General features: G+C 37.5%; 1 non-coding gene across 1 annotated transcript; it reads right to left on the reverse strand.

Annotated features, from left to right (window-relative positions):
* Window positions 1–16637: 16637 nt before the first annotated feature.
* On the reverse strand, window positions 16638–16709 carry TRNAN-AUU (transfer RNA asparagine (anticodon AUU)). Its single transcript has one exon. It is a non-coding gene; the product is annotated as a tRNA-Asn (tRNA).
* Between the last annotated feature and the right edge of the window lie 5619 nt (window positions 16710–22328).

Below are 22328 nucleotides of genomic sequence, written 5' to 3' on the forward strand. Positions count from 1 at the left end.
AGCTTTTACTGCCGCTATAGGCGAGAGAGAAAGAGACAACAAAGGCCAAGCCCCATAAGGAGAGAAAGGAGCATTCGTCACGCTTTGACACAAATTCAAAGAAGCCTAGGTGTCCACACTGTGGGAAGAGGACACATATTTGCGAAGAAATGTTGAAAGAAGTACCCTCATCTTTGACCATGATTGAAGGATGGAGCTATGCCATCTGAGCCTTCCTCTACCTCTACACCCACTGTTAACCATGATTCTATGTTCCTTCATATCCATGTGTTGGATGAGCCTTCTTTAGTGGTTGAATCATCTTCAAAGAGCCCATGGCTCATTGTTAGTAGTGCTTTGAGTCATATGACTCCCTGAGGAGATATGCTATAGGATCTTTGTCCATCTGAGCATTTAGTTACTATTGGCGACATTTGTTTGGTGCCTATTCATGATGTTGGCACTTTGCCATTATTGCTAGATCATTCCTCGCGCTCCCTTTTAAAAGTCCTGCATGTTCTTGACTTGAGATTTCCACTCCTCTCAGTTTATGGACTTACTAGACTTGGTACCTGGGTTGTCTTTGTTAGCAGTCATGTGTGTGGTGTGGTCAACTCCTACCTATGAGCCATTAGGAGTTTTGACATTGTCTTTGTTTGTCACTTTATATATTTTAGACACTTTAGATGGAGGGCACATTAATGCATTTCTTTTTGTGCACTTTTGGTTATTTCTTAGGGGTTTGACCACATTTAGGGTTTTCCCTCTTTTTCACATATACATAGGCAGCAAGCCCTCCCACTTTCATTATCCATTATCCATTATTGATCCTTTGTGATTAGCTAGCCCTCCTCATTCTCTCATCCCCCTACTACCATGTGACATCCACACCAATGCATAGATTTGCGTGTTGGGGATGACTATTGCAGCCTTGTACCTTCAGCCATTGTAGTCACATTGTTCCTTCTCTCTCATGTGTTCTCTTTTTTTGTCTTCTTCTTCTCTCCATGTTTACTTTCCTCTTTTTGTTTGCACACTCTCACATGGTATCAAAGCTACATGTGGGAGCCAAAGATCTCGAAGAGAAGCTTGCTATTTGTGATAAAACTTGCCCGGTGTCATCCCCACTTGTTGCAGACCTTACAGTTGAAGTCAAATAGGGCAGGACATATTGTTTCCAACCCTTTTTTAGGCTGCCTTTACTAGTAGGTAGATTTGCATTTTTCTCTTGGGTGGCCTCTACTAGGCTAGGTGGCACCATTACTGCACACCTGGGCGGCGTTAAACATGTTGGGTTACCATTCTATGGGCTGGGTGATACCAAAATAGACTTGTGTTTTCTACAGGCAACCCCTGGCACACATGCTGTAGAACTAGGCCCAACATTATCTGTGTTCTAGTGTAGGTAGCCCTTGTATCTTTGTGTTTTATGTAGGCAAGTCCTTGGTCCTTTTGGATGGCACATTTATAGGTTGGGTGGTACCTATTCTCTATTGGACAACCTATTTACAAGCGGACATATTTCTTTCTTTGTTGCATTCTCATACTAGCTGGTCTTTGCTGACTAGGGTGACTTCTTATTGGGAAGCCTCTATGGTAGGCCAACATCAGGGAAGATTTGTGTTTACTGTAGGGACTCACATTTCAGGCACTCCTGGTCCTTAAATAGCCCCTGGAGGGATGTGTTTACAAGTTGAATACATTTATTGATCCCTTTCTTTGCTTGGCATTGTATGTTCCCTTCGACATTGGATACTCCTTGTCTACATTGCCCTAGTCAGTATTCTTCTATACCATGGCCTCACAAACCTCGATTATGCCGATGACACCTCTTATTAGTCACCTTTATTCTTGTGGAAACATCTTCTTTTGTTTTCTTACAGTTACTTTATTGAAGGACATCTATGGCTGACATGTATGCTATGGGGGATTGTGTGGTTCGGGATCATTCAAACCGACCACCATCTTATTACTTTATCCTCTTATATTTTTTTGGGGCTTCTAGTCCCTTGAGATTGATGGTATCTCCTAAATAGGTGCTAGTCCTACCCCTCTCTCTCCACATCCGATAAGTTGGATGGGATGAACTACCCTCTATGGTCGTCCCACATGGAGTGTCTCCTCGATGATTGTGATCTTTGGGATTTTGTTATAGTCTATATGCCTCGACCTACTATGGATCCTCATGATGGTGTGATTGCAGATTTGGTAGATTTATGGGATCGGTTGAATGCCAGAGCCCGCTCTTCTCTCCTTTTGAGTTGTATAAATTTTGTGCTCGTGCATGTTAGACATATTGACACCACTATAGAGATTTGGAGGAGATTGGCATCCCTCTTCAAGGTCTAGACATTTGGGCATTGCTTATCTCTTGAGTTGAAGCTACATAAGCTTTTTGTCTTGTAGATTCCCCTACGATGCGGGATCACATCCACAAGATGGATGAGCTTTTGTTCTACTATATGATTCTCACTTCTCGTAGCTAGGAGACTCTCACTTGGGAGGAGATAGTCCCATTGGTACTTGAGCAAGATGTGCATCACAATGAGCTAGACTCTTGCAAAGCCTACATACATGGCCGTGTTTATGTGACTTTATCTATAGGTACATGAAAAGCCAAGTAGAAGAAAGGGAAGAGGAAGAAGTTGGAGTCATATTCTACCTCTAATACAACTTTTGTGGAGAAGCGTAGAGGATATCCCACATGTTCTTATTGTGGGAAGACCTCGCACCCTGAGAAGAAGTGCTAGAGGATATACCCTCACCTTTTTCCAGGAGTGAAGGGTGAATCTACTTTGGAGCCCTTGTCTACCTCTACTTCGTCACCCACTATTTCCACTAAGTCATTGTTTCTACACATTTATAGTGGAGGAGCCTTCTTTGATTGTCTCTTCCTTTGAGCAACCTTGGCTCATTGCTAGTGGTGCCTTGATTCCTATGACTTCCTGAGGTGATTTGTTACAAGTTCTCCACTCATCAAAGGGTATATTCACTATTGGTGACATTTCTTTGGTGCATATTAGTGGTGTTGGTGCCTTCCCTCTATTGTTCTTGACTTGGGCTTTCCTCTCCTCTCAATTCATGGTCTTCCTAGTCTCAGGACATGTGTTGTCTACATCAAGTTGACCATTTTTGTTGAGGATTCTTCTACAAGAGACACTTTTGTGATAGGTTGGCAGGAGAGGGGGACTATCTATGCTCCATTCCCCTTTTTTTGTGTAGGGCCATCCGAGGAAATTTTTGATTGCCACGCCTGTTCCCAATTGTGTACCATTTATCCCATAGATTCCATCCCATCCCCCATCATCTCCTCTGGTGGTTCCCTGGTATCTCCCATATCTTTCAGAGGGGGATGATATTGGTGATGTGGTTGTGGATTTCTTGGCCCTTTGTGTTTTAGAGGGGGCTTTCCAAGATGGTGAAGAGTTGCTTTAGGGTTTCCAAATTTCCAGTCTACTTTGGGCCTTTCTTTTATGTAGCTACCCCTTTTCTTCATCATCAAGCCACCATTCCCTGCTTGACCCTTGGTCCCTAGTGTTTCTATGCAACTTTTGGCACTTTCGATAGTTCCTCAATATCATCTCATAGTTGGGTTAGAGGCTTGGCTCACCCATCCTTAACTAGAGTTTTTAGAGTGATCCATTCGAGGCCTCTCCATTTCCATTGCCCTTTGGTGGCCTTCAGTTTGATCGGCTATTTATATGGAGAGGGGGTCTTGCTCCTTGGCTAGATTTCTTCATCAATGGATTACATCGGCATTAGCCTTCTTCTTGCCACCCTCAGATCCACATCTCCTTTGGTCTTCTGTCACATCTAGGATCTGAGAGGGGGTGTTAGCAGTCATGCGTGTCTTGTGCGGTCATCTCTTGCAGCCTGTGAGTCTCAATCTGAGTCAAATGAGAACATTAGGAGCTCTAACATTGTCTTTGTTTGTCACCTTAAGTGTTTTAGATACTTTATATGGAGGGCACATTAGTGCATTTCTTTTTGTGCACTTTTGGCTATTTTTTAGGGATTTGACCTTAGGGATTGTCCTCTTTTTTGCCTATATATAGACAGCCTACTCTCCCACTTTCATTATCCATTATCCATCTCATTGATCATTTGTGATCAGCTAGATCTCATCCTCTTGCTACCGTTTGGTGCCCACATTGATGCATAGAGCTGCATGTTGGGGTTGACCATTGTAGCCTTATACCTTCAGCTATTGCAGTCACATTTCTATCTCCTATGTTCTCTTTGTCTCCTCTCTCTGTGTTCACTTTCCTCTTTTTGTTGCGCACTCTCATAGTCTTTATTGACCAGATCGTGTTTATTGAGGATTCTTCTTTAGGAGCCATTTTAGTGACTGGTTGGTAGGAGAGCAAGCTCTACTGGCTCCATTGCCCTTCTCTTATGTAGGGTCCTTTGAGGTGGTTGTTTATTGCTGTGCTCGTTCTTGCTTGTGCACCATCTATTCCACAAGTTCTTTCCTATGACTCACCCTTTGCTCCGTTGGTTCCTTCGTACCCCCCATCCCTTTCAGATATGGGGACAATCTTAGTGATGCGACTGTGGATCCCATGGCCCCTAGTGTTTTAGAGGGGGATTTAAGGATTGTAAGGAGCTTCTTCATCAGTAGTCTACATTGATAGGAATTTATTGGCATTGGCACTCTTCTTGTCACCCTTGAAAATGCATCTTCTTTGGCCTTTAGCTGCATCTAAGATCTAAGAGTGGGTGTTAGTAGTCATGTTTGTTATGCGCTGTCATCTCCTTCCTATGAGCCTTAGTTTGGGTTAGATGAGGACATTAGGATCTCTGACATGTCTATCATGTGCTTTGATAGAGGAGCTACCTCATTCTAGAGTTTGCATTTCTTCTTTCAATTAGTGTTTTAGCACATGTGCACCCGAAGATGGCTACAAACTTTCCATGTCAACATTTATTATGTAGTCTTAACATTTATTACTACCATGTCAACATCCATCATCATTTTGATGCATGTTGAGTAGCATTTATGGCCCTATTTACAACTGGACAGCCAATTTCTAACATTTTAGGCTATATATACCTATGCTCACTAGTTGGTAGATCATTCACTCCTTTGTTTCACAGGTCCTCCATCAGGTAGTTGTAGTCTTCTCCATCTTCGGTATGGATAGCATGCTAGATATTCTCTATCTTCGTCATCGTTGGTGCTGCTATCATCATTTCAACATGATTTGGTGCCCTCATTGATGCCTCAGCTGTGTGGTGTAGGGAGGACTGATCAATCCACTCCTTTGTATTCAACATTCTTTTCAATTAGTGTAGATTTCTTTCAATATCAGAGTGGAAGCATGAAAATGTGTGCACAAGAGGGAGAAGAGAGCTCAAGTACAAGAAAAAGATCTTGCTTAGTAAGTTGCTCAAGTGCAACTAAGGTACACTCTCACATCTACTTGAAGTGACCTTTAGGCTATTTATAGCCTCACTATGGGCTAGGGTTAGGGTTTCCCTTGCCCTTTAGTCCACCTCACCTTCCCTCATGCACCCTTGCTTACACAGGGTTCCCATGCTATACTTCTAACACCTCCCCTCAATGCCAAGGTGGCATTGGATTACATAGCATGTAAATGGTTTCCCCCCTCCATGAAGTAGTGGGATGCCTTTATAAAGTAGGCTACAAGGATGTTTATGGAAAGATGATACAACATATACTAAAAACGTCGGTCATAAGGTGCTTTGGAGACATAGTTGGACTCCAAATATTTTGGTACTTTAGGGGAGTAAGGAACTTTACTAGTGATATGTCCTGCTTGCTTACCTTTGTTGCACTTCATCTTGTTGGGATGTTTTTTCTAGTAGTTGCTTACAATATGCCCCTTTTTGTTCCAAAAGAAACATTTAGTAGAAACTGTATGGACTAAGAGTTGATCACGAGGGGTTGTTGAGGTAGATGCTGAGTTACTGTTGCTTGCCTTAAATTGATTTCTTTTCTCCTCATCAAGACAAGATTGTATGACACCTTCAAGTGTAGGATTTGGTACATTTCTTACGGTAGTTACAAGGGTTGAAAAGACTTTCCTTACAGCTTTTAAAAGTATGGCAATGGCATCTTCTTTAGCACAATTGGAGCTTGGACTGAAGCTAATTGGACTATCAGTTCCTTCACGTGGAAAGTGAAATTTTCCAAGTCTACTTGCTTGTATTCCAAGCTCAAAAACTCTATTTTGAGGAAGATTTTGGAGTTCTTTCCTCTTACACCATACAATTTCTTGAGTCCATCCCATTTCTCCTTTTTGCAGTTGCAAGTTGATCAACATGGTGGATTCAAGATTCATCCAGGTGCAACATTATTATGGTGGCATGGGATCTTTCACATCTTCTATATCCATAGGGTTGGATGGATCAATGGAGTTGGTCCCTTTAACGAAGGGCCAATAGTCTCCCTCCATCATTTTTTATTTCACCAATACTTGCCATGGGTGAAAGTCTCTTCCATCAAACTTGCGGATGTGAGGCTTTACATCAACATATGCTATGATAGGAAGGTCTTGCTGATTGCACAAGGCAATGACAATGTCTAATCCTTTACAAGGCAGGCAATAAGAGTGGAAGAAAATGGAATGATATTTTAAACAAATAAGATTAGATGAAGAGGTGAAAATGGTATATATGTTTATGTCTAACACATAGTCTTAAAATGGTCAAATAAAATGATGACAGTTAAGCACATAAAGAATATACTGAGGGCCTAAAATCCTTCATATTGCTGAGAGTAACGAGCAAGCAATGATCAACAGTGTTTTAAAACACTAATATCCCAGCTTAGTAAAGTGCTTGTGTTAGAGTTCGGTTGAATGTCAACTTGAGAGTCATCTTCGGGGCAAGAAGCTTTGAGTTTTGAGCTTCCAATTTTGCAATGAACTTGAATCTTAGTTACTGATTAGAATCATTGTTCATGACTTCAATAAGAAGAAAACCGAAGAAAACCAAGCTTTAAGATTTTTGGCCATGGTTGCACATAGGGTGACAGTTAAGGTTTTGCCCACAATGGCTAGTAGAGAAGAAATTTTGGGTAATTCTTTTAGGGTTAGATAGCTTGCTTGGGGATAATAGAGCCCCATGAAGCTTGCCAACATTGTGCCCTTTGTAGCATGTGGGAACCATACGAACTTGTTGATGTCCAAACTGTTGGCTGTTGAACTAGGAAGAATGGCAATGCTAAGCTCCTACATATGCAATGTTAACCAGAGGGGTGATGAGTAGTTGCCCTCTGTAGGATGTGGGAACCATACAAACATTGTAGCATGTGGGAACCATACGAACTTGTTGATGACCAAATTGTTGGCTGTTGAACTAGGAAGAATGGTAATGCTAAGCTCCTACATATGCAATGTTAACCAGAGGGGTGATGAGTAGCTGCACTTGAGTAGAGGGAGGTCTTCAGAAGAAACCAAGCCAAGATATACCTTCCTTTGGCCAGATCAACTCCTCCAAGGTTTGCAGGTCCAGATTGGCTATGGAGGTTAAGAGATATGGTTGGAATGAACTTCTCATGTGCACTTAGGTTGAGATATGGATAGGGGAAGCTCAATGGATCAGAGGTGGCTTTGATACCATGTTGAAATATTAGAGTGGTAGCATGAAAATGTGGGCACAAGAGGGAGAAGAGAGCTCAAGTATAAGAAAAAGATATTTCTTAGTAAGTTGCTCAAGTACAACTTAGGTACACTCTCACATCTACTTGAGAGTGATCTTTAGGCTATTTATATAGCCTCATTGTGGGCTAGGCTTAGGGTTTCCCCTGCCCTTTAGTCCATTCACACCTCACCTCCCTCATGCACCCTTGCTTACATGAGGCTTACATAGGGTTCCGATGCTATACTTCTAATACTCTTCTGTCTCGCACTCTCACAACCTTAGCTCAATTGACTCTTGCATAAATAATCTAAACCATCTCTTAATACCTAACCCCTCCCAATAAGCCAAATTTCCTTTACTTAAAGACTAATTTCACACACACACACACACACACACACACACACACACACACACACACACACACACACACACACACACACACACACACACACACACACACACACACACACACACACACACACACACACACACACACACACACACACACACACACACACACACACACACACACACACACACACACACACACACACACACACACACACACACACACACACACACACACACACACACACACACACACACACACACACACACACACACACACACACACACACACACACACACACACACACACACACACGTGCACACGAGAGAGAGAGTGAGAGAGAGAGAGAGAGAGAGAGAGAGAGAGAGAGAGAGAGAGAGTGTGTGTGTGTGTGTGTGTGTGTGTGTAATCATAGGATCTTTTTGCCATGTAACTCTTAGATCCATGGATCACTTATTAGAGATTACACTAAACACCCTATATTTTTTATTTCTCCTCCTCATCTCTCCAAAAGCCCTTAACTCTTGACCAACATCCATTTTATGTACTTAGTACTCGCTTAGTAGTATCTTTGATTGTTAAGGTGGTAAGTAAATGATGTATCTTAGTCACCCCTAAAATCATGACCCTAGACTCCTATACCACATAAATTTTAGATTCTCAAATTGCTTTTTGAGTCCCTTAACTTTCGAGTACCTAATCATTACAAAAGATTTGGCATATGTATCTTATAAAGATAATTGCAGTCCCATATTCATAATCAATGATAAATTTTACGATTATGTAATGAAATTCATGTCTTGATATTAGTTTATGTTGGTTTCCAATTCATGCCGTGTATAGAAGAACTAGTAGAGACTATGTGTTGCATGTTCATAGGCATATGCTCAACTTTATGCTCAACTTTATGAGTTTATGTTGCATTGCTAGACTTAGGGCTCAAATGGTTCAACTTTAAACAAAACATGCTTGGTTGGGGCACTACCATTATTGATCACTCTAACATTTCATTAAGAAGAGGAGCCTCTTTGATGAGACATGATAGGGTGGTTGATGTGATGCCTTTTGCTACTGCTCAACATCATACATGAGTTTGTAACTTGGTGCATAATGTTCCAAATATCTATTCTAATGCCCAAGTTCCAAATGGGAATAATGAGCTAGTTGTTCCTATACATAGTCCTTCATTGTCAATGGTTGGTGGCCATATTGGACATGAGCAAAGTTAAGAAAATCCTATGATTGATGAATCAGATGTTAACAATGTTTCCATTTTTAAACCTCAAAATGGTAGATTTTGCTTCCTTCTACATATACGTGTGGTGGATGTTCATCCTGAAACTACAATATTGCTCTTTCAAGACACATGCCTACATTTCATTGAAGGTCTTTCTAGGATATGTGAGAAATGTTCAACTAAACTATGGAGATGTAAAAATCACATGTAGCATTTAAATGTTGTTGTTAGTAGGGGAGGATGATGTTAGCACACCCTTGTAACATCTATTGCAACCATTCCATAATCCATTAATAGTGTGTATCCTCAAATTAGAGTGTTTAAAAATAATATATGAGCACATAATAATAGTGCTCTTATATTTATGTTACTTGTCACAAATATTGATGAGCTTCTAAGTGTTGTTGGGGATGCTTACACTTTTTGAGTACCTCTCTTACTTTATCATCATATACGTTCTCTACTACTACCTAATGTGCAATGTCAAGAAAAACCAATGTTTTCTCAACTTTAGTTTATGAACACAATTGATCTGGTCCATTAGGGGTTATGCCAAATCTATTGTTGCTAGACGTACTTGGAGAGCTTTAGTCTATTATGCATCACCATAATGTATATGCACAACCTTTTAGATTTATGGATATGAAATTGTAGCATAATCTCTGATTGGAATTGAGCATGACCATCTTTGGTGTTCAACAAACTAAAAGACAATATATGGTTCTAGTGGAAATTGAGGTTGCTGATATTATGCTAGGTCAGGTGATAAGGATACTCTTAATTGTGAATGTATTCATGTTTTTACTTGAGATGGTCATTGTGTTGCTATTTCTAACTTGTATAAAGCATATATGTCAATGTTGTGTATCTTTCCTTTTCCCAAAGGAGACAACAAAATTTTCTTATAGTTATGTGCATGCACATGGATTTCTTTAAAAAAACTATGTTAGCCAAATGCAATTTTATGCATTTTCTCTCTAACTACATGAACACATTAAAGTGTACATGTTGCATGGTGGTTGATTATTATAGTACTTCAATGTTGATACTCATTGTAGCAAAGAGCAGTGTAGATTGACTTATTTTCATCAAAATTAGTTGATTTTGCACATAGAAGTTTATATGAGGCTTGGGAAATATGGCGAAATTGATGCATAATCAACCAACATCGTTCATTGGTCCCTTTATGGGTAAAAGGATATTTTTATCATATTCTTTTACTAGTGGACCAAGGCACATGCACCAACTATACCAATATGATCTGGCTATAGCGCAAAGTAGGAGTGAATTTGATTTTTTTATAACAATGACATACAACTCCTAAGTCTTCTTGAGATAACTAATGCTTTGTTGCCTAGACAAAGTGCTCATGACCTTCCTAATTTGATTGCTCGAGCATTCCACAAAGCATGCTGATATGATACATATATTACTTTAAAAAAACTATTTGGAAATATCTTAGGCTATGCTAGTGTGAGTGAGTTTCAAAAGCAAGGGCTACCACATTCCCATACCTTGCTAATTATGGAGAATTATTTCAAACCCTTTGAAGTATATTAGTATGATAGATTGATTTGTGCTAAGTTGCTCGATAGTGTTAAATTACTAGATTTATTTGAGATAATTTCAAAATGTGATATTCATGCTACTTGTAGTGCACTAAATCCCAAGAGTTCTTGCATGCATAATGGTCAATGTACCAAAAGATTTTCTCGAATCTTCACACATAATATGATAATTGTTGATGATACTCGTTATCCCATCTATAAAAGAGGCAAGGTGATGGAAACACAATGTTCATCAAGAGTAATGTTATGATAATCGATGGATTGTTCCATTTGAGTAAATAATAGAATGGACATATAAATGTGGAAGTGTGCTTGATAGGGCCCACACACACACACACACACACACACACACACACAGAGTATATTTATAAGGCATATGATCATGCAAGCATAAAATTATTTACTCAGGTTGGTTTAAAACCAAATTTACAAGTGTGCGCATGAAGTGGATGTGATTCAAAGTTGTTTGTATGCATGACATGTTTTTGCTTTTGAGGCATGTTAGTGGATTTTTTATTTCAGATTCAATAATGAGAAGCCACATATACAATGATTACATGTGCACTATTCCCAATAATAATTTGGTATTCAAAGATTTAGATAATATATTAGATGTTGTGTAGAATGAAAAGATTCAAAAAACTACTCTTACTGAATGGTTTATTTGTAATAATGTTAATCTAGAGTCTAGAACTATCCTTTATCAAGACTTTCTAATGTGTTGATTATGGAATGTATAGAGGAAGATTTGGACAAAGAGAAGACATGAAAATACATGTGGCTAGATATACTTTCTGGCACCTATATGTGGTGAGCATTACTACTTATAGATGCTTTTGGTAGTATCTCAATGATGTATTGCTTTTGAGGATTTATGTACTATTAACAATGTGGTGTGTACGATGCTCTTTTGAGCAGGCTTGCATTGCAAAAGGCATGCTAGAAAATGACAATGAGTGCTTAGAAGACATTGCATCTATGTGACTAATATTCAACCTTGAACTTTATTTACTGTGATGTTGGTATTTTGTGAGCTTGCTCAACCTAACCAACTTTGAAAAAGGTTTTAGATACCAATGATTGAGAAGATTTTACATAAGTTGCAAAAAGAACATGGGCATGTGTCCCATTATGTTCCACAACAATAAGTATCTAAATGGGGCTTTATTACATCGCCAAGATTTTCTACATCAACATGGGTGAAGATTATCTGACTTTTTTGGGTTTCCAAATCCTCAAAACCTAGATGATGCATGCATACTAATCCAATTTTGTATGATGAATATATGTATTATATTATAGAGCAACAAAGAGCTTATATTTATACGGAAGCAATGCTAAATGATGGACAAAGAGTTGCACATTCTGGAGTTATTGATATTGTGGAGTTAACTCATGGGATAAGTTCTTTTAAAATAGTGCTATTGGGTTTCGAAAGAAATTTTTAATAAGTTTTTGCTTGCTAAGTTGTGAAGTAATCAATGTAGGACATTGATAACAACATTTGGCACTGCTGCCTTGCTTCTACTAGGTGTTTGTATTGCTCACTCTATTTCAAAATTCCATTGGAACTAAATACTTGATCCACTGCAATATTCATGCTCACAATGACCTCACTTATTGAGACAGTCAAGTCTTATTTTATGGGATGAGGCTCCTATCATGCGTTAATATGCCTTTGAGGCAGTTGATAGGACCTTGAGGGACATTAAGAAGTGTTTTAAACCATTTGGTGGAAAGGCAATTTAAGATAGATCTTGCTAGTTGTGATCAAGGGCTCTCATGAGGATATTGTCAATGTAGCTCTATGCTACTCTTATCTGTGGTAATTTATTATGGTTTCAAGATCACTTATCTATAGATTCCAGATTGTTAATGAACAAGGAACCCGCAGATTATTCGATATTTCTCGAGCACATAGTAGATTTCTCTCTTGTTGAATTTTCCTGCATCGAATCTATCCAAACCAACTTCTTTGATCATGCTCTTTCCATCATAGGAAGGCAAAATTGGAATCTATTTCTACAGAATTGGAGTTGCAGAAAAGGTTCAAACAATAGTATTGAAAATATTTTGAGACATATTCTTGATAGGAAGAATACACGAGATTTTCTAAACCAATTTTATCTATTTTTGTTGAACCATGCCAAGAAAGATTCTATTCCGGAGCTTAGGATCAAAAGGCATCTCCTCATTGGAAAATATAGCAATAGTTATTCCAATCTCTTGGATGATTTTCCTATGGGTTCCGACCATGAAGTCATCTACTTATTGAGAATAGGATCCTTTGGTAGGGATGAGATAATATCATCAATTCAATCCCACGTGTCTGATTGGTTATTCCCCAACTTCTTGCAACGAGCAGAAAGGGAAATAAAGGATTCTATATGCACGACAATTCAACCTACTTTGTCTAATCCAGATAAATTGATAGTATTCCCAATCCATTCAGCTAGACATTTCGATTCAATTTTGGACCTAAAGAGATTCCTTTCGAAGTTGAGCCCATCTGCTCGTGAAACGGGAGATTCCTCTCTCTTTTCATGTAGTAGAAGTGGGAATCCCTTGTGAGAAACATAAAAAAATTCTAAGTTATCGACAAATCAGTGACCTCGACCCGTCCTAAGAATATGGGCTTGGATCAAGTCGATTCAGAGAAGCCTATTGAAGAGAGATCAAGCTTGGTGAATGATTGCATCGGAAATCGGCTCGATCAAAATGATTCATCTATCAGATCTTTTTGGGAATCAAAAGAATTGGAAACACTTTACTGGTCGAAAAAATCCTCATTGTTCCTCATTAGGGATATAGCATCCAATTCCCACTTCTCGTTGGTGAAACTACTGATAAGAAAATTGCTATACAATCGATCCTATTTCAAGAAGAATGTACGTGGATTTTTTATCTCAAAAGAAAGTGTACATCGAGTCAATTCTATTTTTGGAATAGCAAAGGAGATGTCTCCCTGTACAATATGGATTCAAGATATTCATGAATTGAGTGTTCATGGTTCGTATCACAAATTAGAAGCTGGTCCCAGATTTTTACTTTACCTAGTATTGAGGAATATTCATAATGAGAACATGGATTCTCGCATTTGTAACAATCTTGTCATGGCTTCGACTTACATACCTGCAAAGATAGATCCAACTTTGATAGCCCCAAATTGGTTAAACCAATTGATAATTCTTTGTAAACCTAATAGTTTTCAGTGTCAGAAAGAATTGTCGATTCTATCATGTGTCAAAGGATTTAACATACAGGCTGATCCATATTTTCTTAAAGGAATCGGGTTTGGAAGTACGGGTTATAGTAAATGAGATTTATTCTTTCTTGCTCTTGAAGCGTTATTAATCAGTACTTATAGAAGAGAAAAAATTGTATGTAGTAATGCAGTTCTATTTGCTTTACATACACAATGCATGGTTGTGACTTATCTGGATAATGCAATTGAATCCGGTTCAGGGTACAAAATATTTTTTCATAGGATAGGAAAATCTATTATAAAAAAGAGTTTGGTAGATACTCCTACCATAGATTCTTTGTGGATTGGTATTAATACACTAAAGAAGCAATTTTATCACTTATCTGACTGGTATTTAGAGTCTCCAAGAACTGAGTCAACAATTATGGAACTCACCCTATTTCCACATATTTTGGGCTACTGACTATATTAGCGGCTCATGATTACTAGTTAAGAATGGATCTAATAAAGGGAAACAATCCCATTATTATTGATAAGTATTTAAAGAATGGTTTTCATCTAGCTTGCGATATTCTGAAAAACCTTTTGAGGGATTTTCCACGACCAAAATTTTTTGGAAGTGGAAATCAATATGAGAATAGCCTTTCCTTTCCTTCTCCTATGGGGTGTTCCCCGGATATGATACATGCAAGTCATTTTTCACAATCTACAAGAAAAAAGGGACTTCCAACCAATTATGAAATCAAACAGTCAAGTGAAACAACTTGATTTCAGAAGAAGTATTGCGTGAAATGACTGGTCTCCCAAGCTTTGGAATTTCAGTTTCATGTGAAGTGGTACTTATGAATCGATAAGATTATTGTTTGAATCTGATGATTTGCATAACGTAATACTTCTTCACCATATTCTTTCTAAAATCTACCAACGGGAACTTGACTGGAACACTATAAAACCTAGCCAAATTGAATCATATGATACAAAAGGATCTTTTTTCAGTTACAAAAGAACTTTGGATAATTTGAAACAAAGACAAGCCAAAAGATTGGAGGATCGGTTCGAGACCATATTGTTACACGAGCAGTTCCTTGAACGGGGAATCTTTGACTCGTCGAATCCATACGAAACCCAATGGATTCGATTTGATGAACCAAATCTATTTGTAGGGGAACGTTTCTTCTGGGACCCCAGGCTTCTCTTTCAGTCGGATCCTAACCCTCCTTCCTCACGTCATAGTTTTTTAGTGAAGCTTCATTCGGAGGCTTTATGTGACTTATGGTATGAGAAAGGAGCACGAGAAATGTTTCCCGAATGAAAAAATTAAAAAGAGTTTTCTCAATCATGGGTATGATTCGAAAATTGATCACTACTGAGTTATTGAAGAAGTAGTCGAATAATGGTCATTCGGACGAGGGGCAACATTCTGATTCTAAATATCTTAAAGAGACTTGGTTTATGCATATACATTTGCAATATCTAGACATAGTGGATGAGGTGGAACCATTCCCAATTCAAAGAATTTCTTATTTATAATATGTTGCTCGAGAGATACCAATATCTCCTCAATCCATTCTGATTCAATGGAACTTCGTTGGATCGAACGGTAAAAGAATTCGCAAATGAAAGTTTAGTATGAAAATAAAAAAATTATTACATATTTCTTATTCATCCTAGATCTCTAGCTATATAGAACCATCACTAGGTTGAATCGGTAACGGTAGGGGGAAGAGATATCCCCCCTTACCATTACCGATTCGGTGGCTCTTGCTTATTATGCTTCGAACAACAAACAAATCTTGGTTGGATCCTTTTCTGTTTTCATAGTCTCCTCACTCTAGAGAGGGAGAAAAGTCTATTGAATTTGAGAAGGCTAATAACATGGTCTAGGGGGTCTGGAAAGTCATTCCTCCCAAAGGATCCTGGTGCTTCAACATCCTGCTTGCCCACAAGGAACCCTTGATAGATATGTGCGCTCGTTCCCTTCGGACACAAAAGCATAGCCCCTTTATTATTCACCAAAATCATATGATGTAAGAGTTATTGTATAGAAAGTTTGAGACTCAAGAATCTCTAAGGATATCTAAGGAATTCATTGGTCACAGATCGACAGTCTTGGAATATCGACACAAATGGAAAGAAAAGTGTTTCCAAGAAACGAGTTCCGATACTACTGCCTAGTTGAGAACAGGAAAAACAAAGAAAAACCTTCAATCTGTTTCGACTCTCATGAGGCCAATAATTGATTCTTTTCATTCTAACCATTCCATTCAGTATTGCAAAGTGGAAATTCCAAAAGAAGTTGCACCAAACATGGATCCCTACAAGCATTCAAGATGATTTGGAAAAAGGGAAGGAGATCTTTCCTTCATTCATTGTGAAGGTTTAGAAAACCGTAGTATTGAATCCTTCACCGGCACCATCGATGGGCCAGAGTCCAATGTGGGTTGTTTGGTGTAGGAGCAGAAAAATACTAACAGGGAGTCCGAGATGCAGAGAGTGCAAGTTTCTAGCAATATTCGATGCCTCATGAGAAAAGATAAAGAGAGACACCTAGCTATTTCTATTCGTTAGATTTTTCCCTCTTTTGGCATTTGGTGCAAATCAAGTTGTCTGTCCTACTAGCAACCTACAGCATCACCTGCATCATCGAATACCTCTTTCTTTCTATCTTTATTCGACCGTAAATCAATGAATCTCCCTGAATAGGATTTGAACCTACGACCAATCAGTAAATAGTCGACCGCTCTACCGCTGAGCTATCAAGGAAAATGATGGGGGTCTCATCCCATACATGTTGAACGAATCGATACTTTATAAAGCTTGGATAGGACTCAACTTCTATTATAGGAAGAAGCCATAGTGATAGCAATCCCTTTCACCTTTTCGGTCGGATAGAGTCTACGAATCGGGGGGGGTGCAAAAGATCCCGGTCATAGTTGATCCCGTCATGGTTTGCCCTACCCCCCCCCCCCCCACACACACACGACGTACTGATCAATAACCAATCACGAGTTTTTCTTCCTCCCTTTTCGAGAAGCATGGTAGAATAGTCACAATATTTATTTTGGTAAGAGTCTTAGAATGGAAGAAAAACTCTTTTGAGAAAATAATTAATTATGAAAATTTATTTCATACATGTTTCTAATGTTTTAGTTGGTCTTTGGGAGATCAAGGGGCAGTTGCAATAATCAATAAGAATTTACAGCTTTATGGAACGAAAATAGCAATTTATGGTAAAGGCGAAATAGGAAAATCAACAACTAGTTGTAACATATCAATAGCCTTGGCCAGGCAGGGAAAACAAGTATTACAAATTGGATGTGATCCTAAACATGATAGTACTTTAACACTTACTGGATTTTTAATACCTACAATTATAGATACTTTACAATCAAGAGATTATCATTACGAAGATGTATGGTCAAAGGATGTTACTTATAAAGGTTATGGTGGAGTAGATTGCGTAGAAGCTGGTGGACTGCCGGTGGGAGCCAGCTGCGGGGGATACATAGTTAGAGAAATAGTAAAGTTATTAAAAGAATTAAATGCCTTTTATGAATACGATATTATTTTATTTGGCGTACTGAGAGATGTAGTCTATGGTGATTTTGTAGTGCCATTAAACTATGCCAATTATTGTATCATAATCACAAATAATGGTTTCGATGCACTTTTTGTAGCAAATAGTATAGCTGCATCCGTTAAGGAAAAGACACATACGCCGCACCCTCTACAATTAGCAGGTTTAGTTGGAAATCAAATATCTGAAAGAGATCTTATTGATAAATACATTGAAGCTTGACCCATGCCCGTATTGGAGGTACTACCTCTAATTGGGGATATCCAGGTATCTCGGGTGAAAGGAAAAACATTGTTTGAAATCGTTGAATCTTAACCTACTCTTAATTACGTTTGTGATTTCTATTTGAGTATAGTAGATCAAATATTATCTCAACCAGAAGGAGTTGTACCGAAAGAAATTCCAAACAGAGAATTATTTAGCTTAATGTCTGATTTTTATTTAAATCAAAATAATTGAAAAATAAAGAGTGATTTAGACATTCAACAAAAAATTTCAACAAATTCTATGATCATTTGATTCTACAACCAAGTACCTTATAGTAACTCCATGCATTTACTCTTTTAGAGGAAATTTCTTAATCCAAACTATCAACGTTACTAATTTCGAGTGTGAAACTAGTAATTATCACACTTTCTACCCCATCAATCGCGTAGCATGGTTGTATCAAAAGATTGAAGAAAGCTTATTTTTAGTGGTAGGTACAAAAACTTGTGGTTATTTTCTACAAAATGCTCTTGGAGTTATGATTTTTGTGGAACCTCATTACGCAATGGTAGAATTGGAAGAAGGAGATACTTCATCTCAATTGAATGATCAAGAGGAGTTTTAAAAAATATGTATTTGAATAAAAAGAGATAGAAAACCCAGTGTTATAATCTGGATTGGGACATGTACAACAAAAATCATAAAAATGGATCTAGAAGGTATAGCGCCTAGGCTAGAAAATGATATTGGGGTCCCAATTGTAGTGGCATGGGCCAATGGCTTGGATTATGCCTTTACCCAGGGGGAAGATATTGTACTAGCTGCCATGGAACATTGGTGTCCAAAATGTAATATGTCCAAACCTCAATACAGGGAAGATGTAGTTGATATTGTCAATGGACTCGAACCCAATGAGTTGAAAAGTAATTTACCCAACTCAAAAATACGAGAATCGGTCAATAATTACTTAGTCCTTTTTGGCTCCTTACATCTACAGTAGCTTCTTAATTGAATTTGGAATTGAAGCGACAATCCATTGATGTATCGGGTTGGTTACCCTCTCAACGATTAGGCTGTTGAACTACTTTTTTTGAGAAACACTTGCAAAACAATGAAAGTTCCAATGCCACGAATTGTAGAGATACTAGACAATTATAATCAAATTCAACGTATGCATGAATTGGAACCCGATCTAGCCATTACTAGAATGGCCCACACAAGCAAGAGGAATTGATACAAAATGGTCAGTTGAGTTCACATTTGCCCAAATTCACCGGTTTACCAATGCAAAAGATGTGCTCGAACTCGTAACTCATCCTTTAAAACGTAATTTCAAATTGGGAACTTTAAAGTAGAACGTCTTGTTGAGACAAAAAACAAATCATTAAAGAATTTTTCACTAGTAAATTAAAAAAAACTAGTTTCTAATTAGTAATAAAATAGCAATAAAACAACAAAAAATTAACAATGAGTTTCCATCTATCTTTTCTATAGTGAATGTTACGATTTTTTTCTAAACATTTCCATTGATCCCATGCATAGTATGAATGTCAAACATGCTATGCAAAGGCATACTAACTATACGTATAATATCTTCTAGACATTACGAAGAACATATTGACTCATGCAACGTAACTTATTTTTCTTAATTTGTCCAGTTCAATTTTTTCATTTATAAATTAGTTAATGAATCTATCTATCTATTGACTATTAATTCCAGAATGAGGATATATTAAAAAAGGACTTTTCGGTAGTAAATAGTGTATAATCAATCGCTATTCATCAAATAATATAGGAGGGAGAATCAGATATTATTAAAAACAATAAGATCAAATTAGGATCTTACTTTTTTGGAATGACATCATTTATTTGGATTGGAAACGCTAGTTCCTTGTTAATCCTTGGATTTTACCATGGCAACTATTGCAGTAATACCATGCATGTTTTTCTACTGGTTTGAAACAAAAAATCTACCAAATTATCAAGTTTTATGACCTATAAGATCAATTCACAATTTCAAAATAGTTGTTATATTTTTAACTAATTTTTTATTTCAAATATTGAATCCAATTTTGTTACCAAATCCCGCTTTGGCAAGATTGCTTCACCTCTTTCTATTTCGATATAGCAATAATCCATTGTTTCTAATAAGCAGTTTTTTGGGTTGGTTAATTCGTCATGTCTTTTTCGGCTATTTAGCTAATCTATTGGTGCTTCAAGTAGAGAGAAATTCAACGATACTGTATCCACTTACTAAACGTATCATTCATAAGACTTTTAGTATTATCTTCTTTATCAAACTGTTGCTTTGCCTCAGTAGGGCCCCCGTATCTTTCTTGATGAGAAAGTTTCAAAATGAACTAATTAGCTATGACAAGAGTTGCCTTGATTTACCATCCCCTGTGCATTGGCTTTGTAACTCATGGCTGACATATTTTTTTTATCCAAATAGAACAAATCAGGATATGCGGTATAGAAAGAAAAGTCAAAGGAGTGATCAACACATTGTTAAAAAAAGACAATCAACTTATTTTTTTGCTAACTGTTTGGTCGATGGCAAACCACGATTTGATGTTCTATCGTTAGAGCTTTATTCATATCATAATTGGATTTTAGATCAAGCAAAGAAAAGGAAAATTTACATAATGAGCTGAAGGATCGAATCAAACTTATGGAGCCGAACTCCATACTTTCGGAAGTGATTGAACAAAAAATTGGATTGAGGAACGAAGAGGATGCGGAAAGAACGAACATATCTAAGATATATGATTCTTTATTAAGTAAATTTTTTAGGGGCAGGATTCCGACTCCACAATTGTTTCTAACAACAAATGACGATCAAACCAATAAAAGATACATATAGAAATTATGTAGGAGAACTTCATTATAAAAGTCAAATAGCTAATTGGATTTATAGTGAATACACTTATTTTGAAAATAGCAAGATACCACTTTGTTGGGAAGACTTGTCAATAGATGTCATCGAAGTTTTACTTTTCACGTCTAACGAATCCATTAGGAGTTATGCCAAATCTATTGTTGCTAGACGTACTTGGAGAGCTTCAGTCTATTATGCATCACCATAATGTATATGCACAAGCTTTTAGATTTGTGGATATGAAATTGTGACATAATCTTTGATTGGAATTGAGCATGACCATCTTTGGTGTTCAACAAACTAAAATGCAATACATGGTTCTAGTGGAAATTGAGGTTGCTTCTATTATGCTAGGTCAAGTGATAAGGATACTCTTAATTGTGAATATATTCATGTTTTTACTGGAGATGGTCATTGTGTTGCTATTTCTAACTTGCACAAAGCATATATGTCGATGTTGTGTACCTTTTCTTTTCCTAAAGGTGACAATGGGTGCCATACAAAATTTTCTTACAATTATGTGCATGCACATGGATTTCTTAAAAGAAACTATGCTAGCCAAATACAATTTTATGCATTTTGGCTCCAACTACATGAACACATTTAAGTGTACATGTTGCATGGTGGTTGATTATTATAGTACTTCAACGTTGATACTAATTGTAGCATAGAGTAGTGTAGATTGACTTATTTTCATCAAATTTAGTTGATTTTGCACATAGAAGTTTATAGAGGCTTGGGAAATATGGTGAAATTGATGCATAACGTTAATTGGTCCCTTTATGGGTAAAATGATATTTTTATCATATTCTTTTACTAGTGGACCAAGGCACATACTATACCAGTATGATCTGGCTCTAGTGCAAAGTAGGAGTGAATTTGATTTTTTTATAACAATGACATGTGGCCCCTAAGTCTTCCTGAGATAACTAATGCTTTGTTGCCTAGAAAAAGTGCTCATGACCTTCCTAATTTGATTGCTTGAGCATTCCACAAAGCATGCTGATATGATACATATATTACTTTTAAAAAAACTATTTGGAAATATCTTAGGCTATGCTAGTGTGATTGAGTTTCAAAAGTAAGGCTACCACATTCCCATACTTTTCTAATTATGGGAATTCTTTCAAACCCTTTGAAGTATATTAGTATGATAGATTGATTTGTGCTAAGTTGCTCGATAGTGTTAAATTACTAGATTTATTTGAGATAATTTCAAAATGTTATATTCATGCTACTTGTAGTGCACTAAATCCCAAGAGCTCTTGCATGCATTATGGTTAATGTACCAAAAGACTTTCTCAAGTCTTCACACATAATATGATAGTTGTTGATGATACTCGCTATCCCATCTATAAAAGAGGCAAGGTGATGGAAACACAATGTTCATCAAAAGTAATGTTATGATAATTGATGGATTGTTCCATATAGTCCTTATTTGAGTAAATAATACAATGGGCATATAAATGTGGAAGTGTGCTTGATAGGGCTGCCCCCCCCCCCCCCCCCCCCCACCCCCACACACACACACACACTTATATTTATAAGGCATATGATCATGCAAGCATAAAATTCTTTGGTGAGGTTGGTTCAAAACCAAATTTACAAGTGTGCACATGAAGTGGATGTGATTCAAAGTTGTTTGTATGCATGACATGTTTCTGCTTTTGAGGCATGTCAGTGGATTTTTTATTTTCGACTTCATAATGAGAAGCCACAT

Source organism: Lygodium microphyllum, chromosome 17, assembly GCF_053477565.2.
Source record: "Lygodium microphyllum isolate KBCC chromosome 17, Lygodium_microphyllum_v1.1.10, whole genome shotgun sequence".
In the NCBI taxonomy this organism is placed as follows: domain Eukaryota; kingdom Viridiplantae; phylum Streptophyta; class Polypodiopsida; order Schizaeales; family Lygodiaceae; genus Lygodium; species Lygodium microphyllum.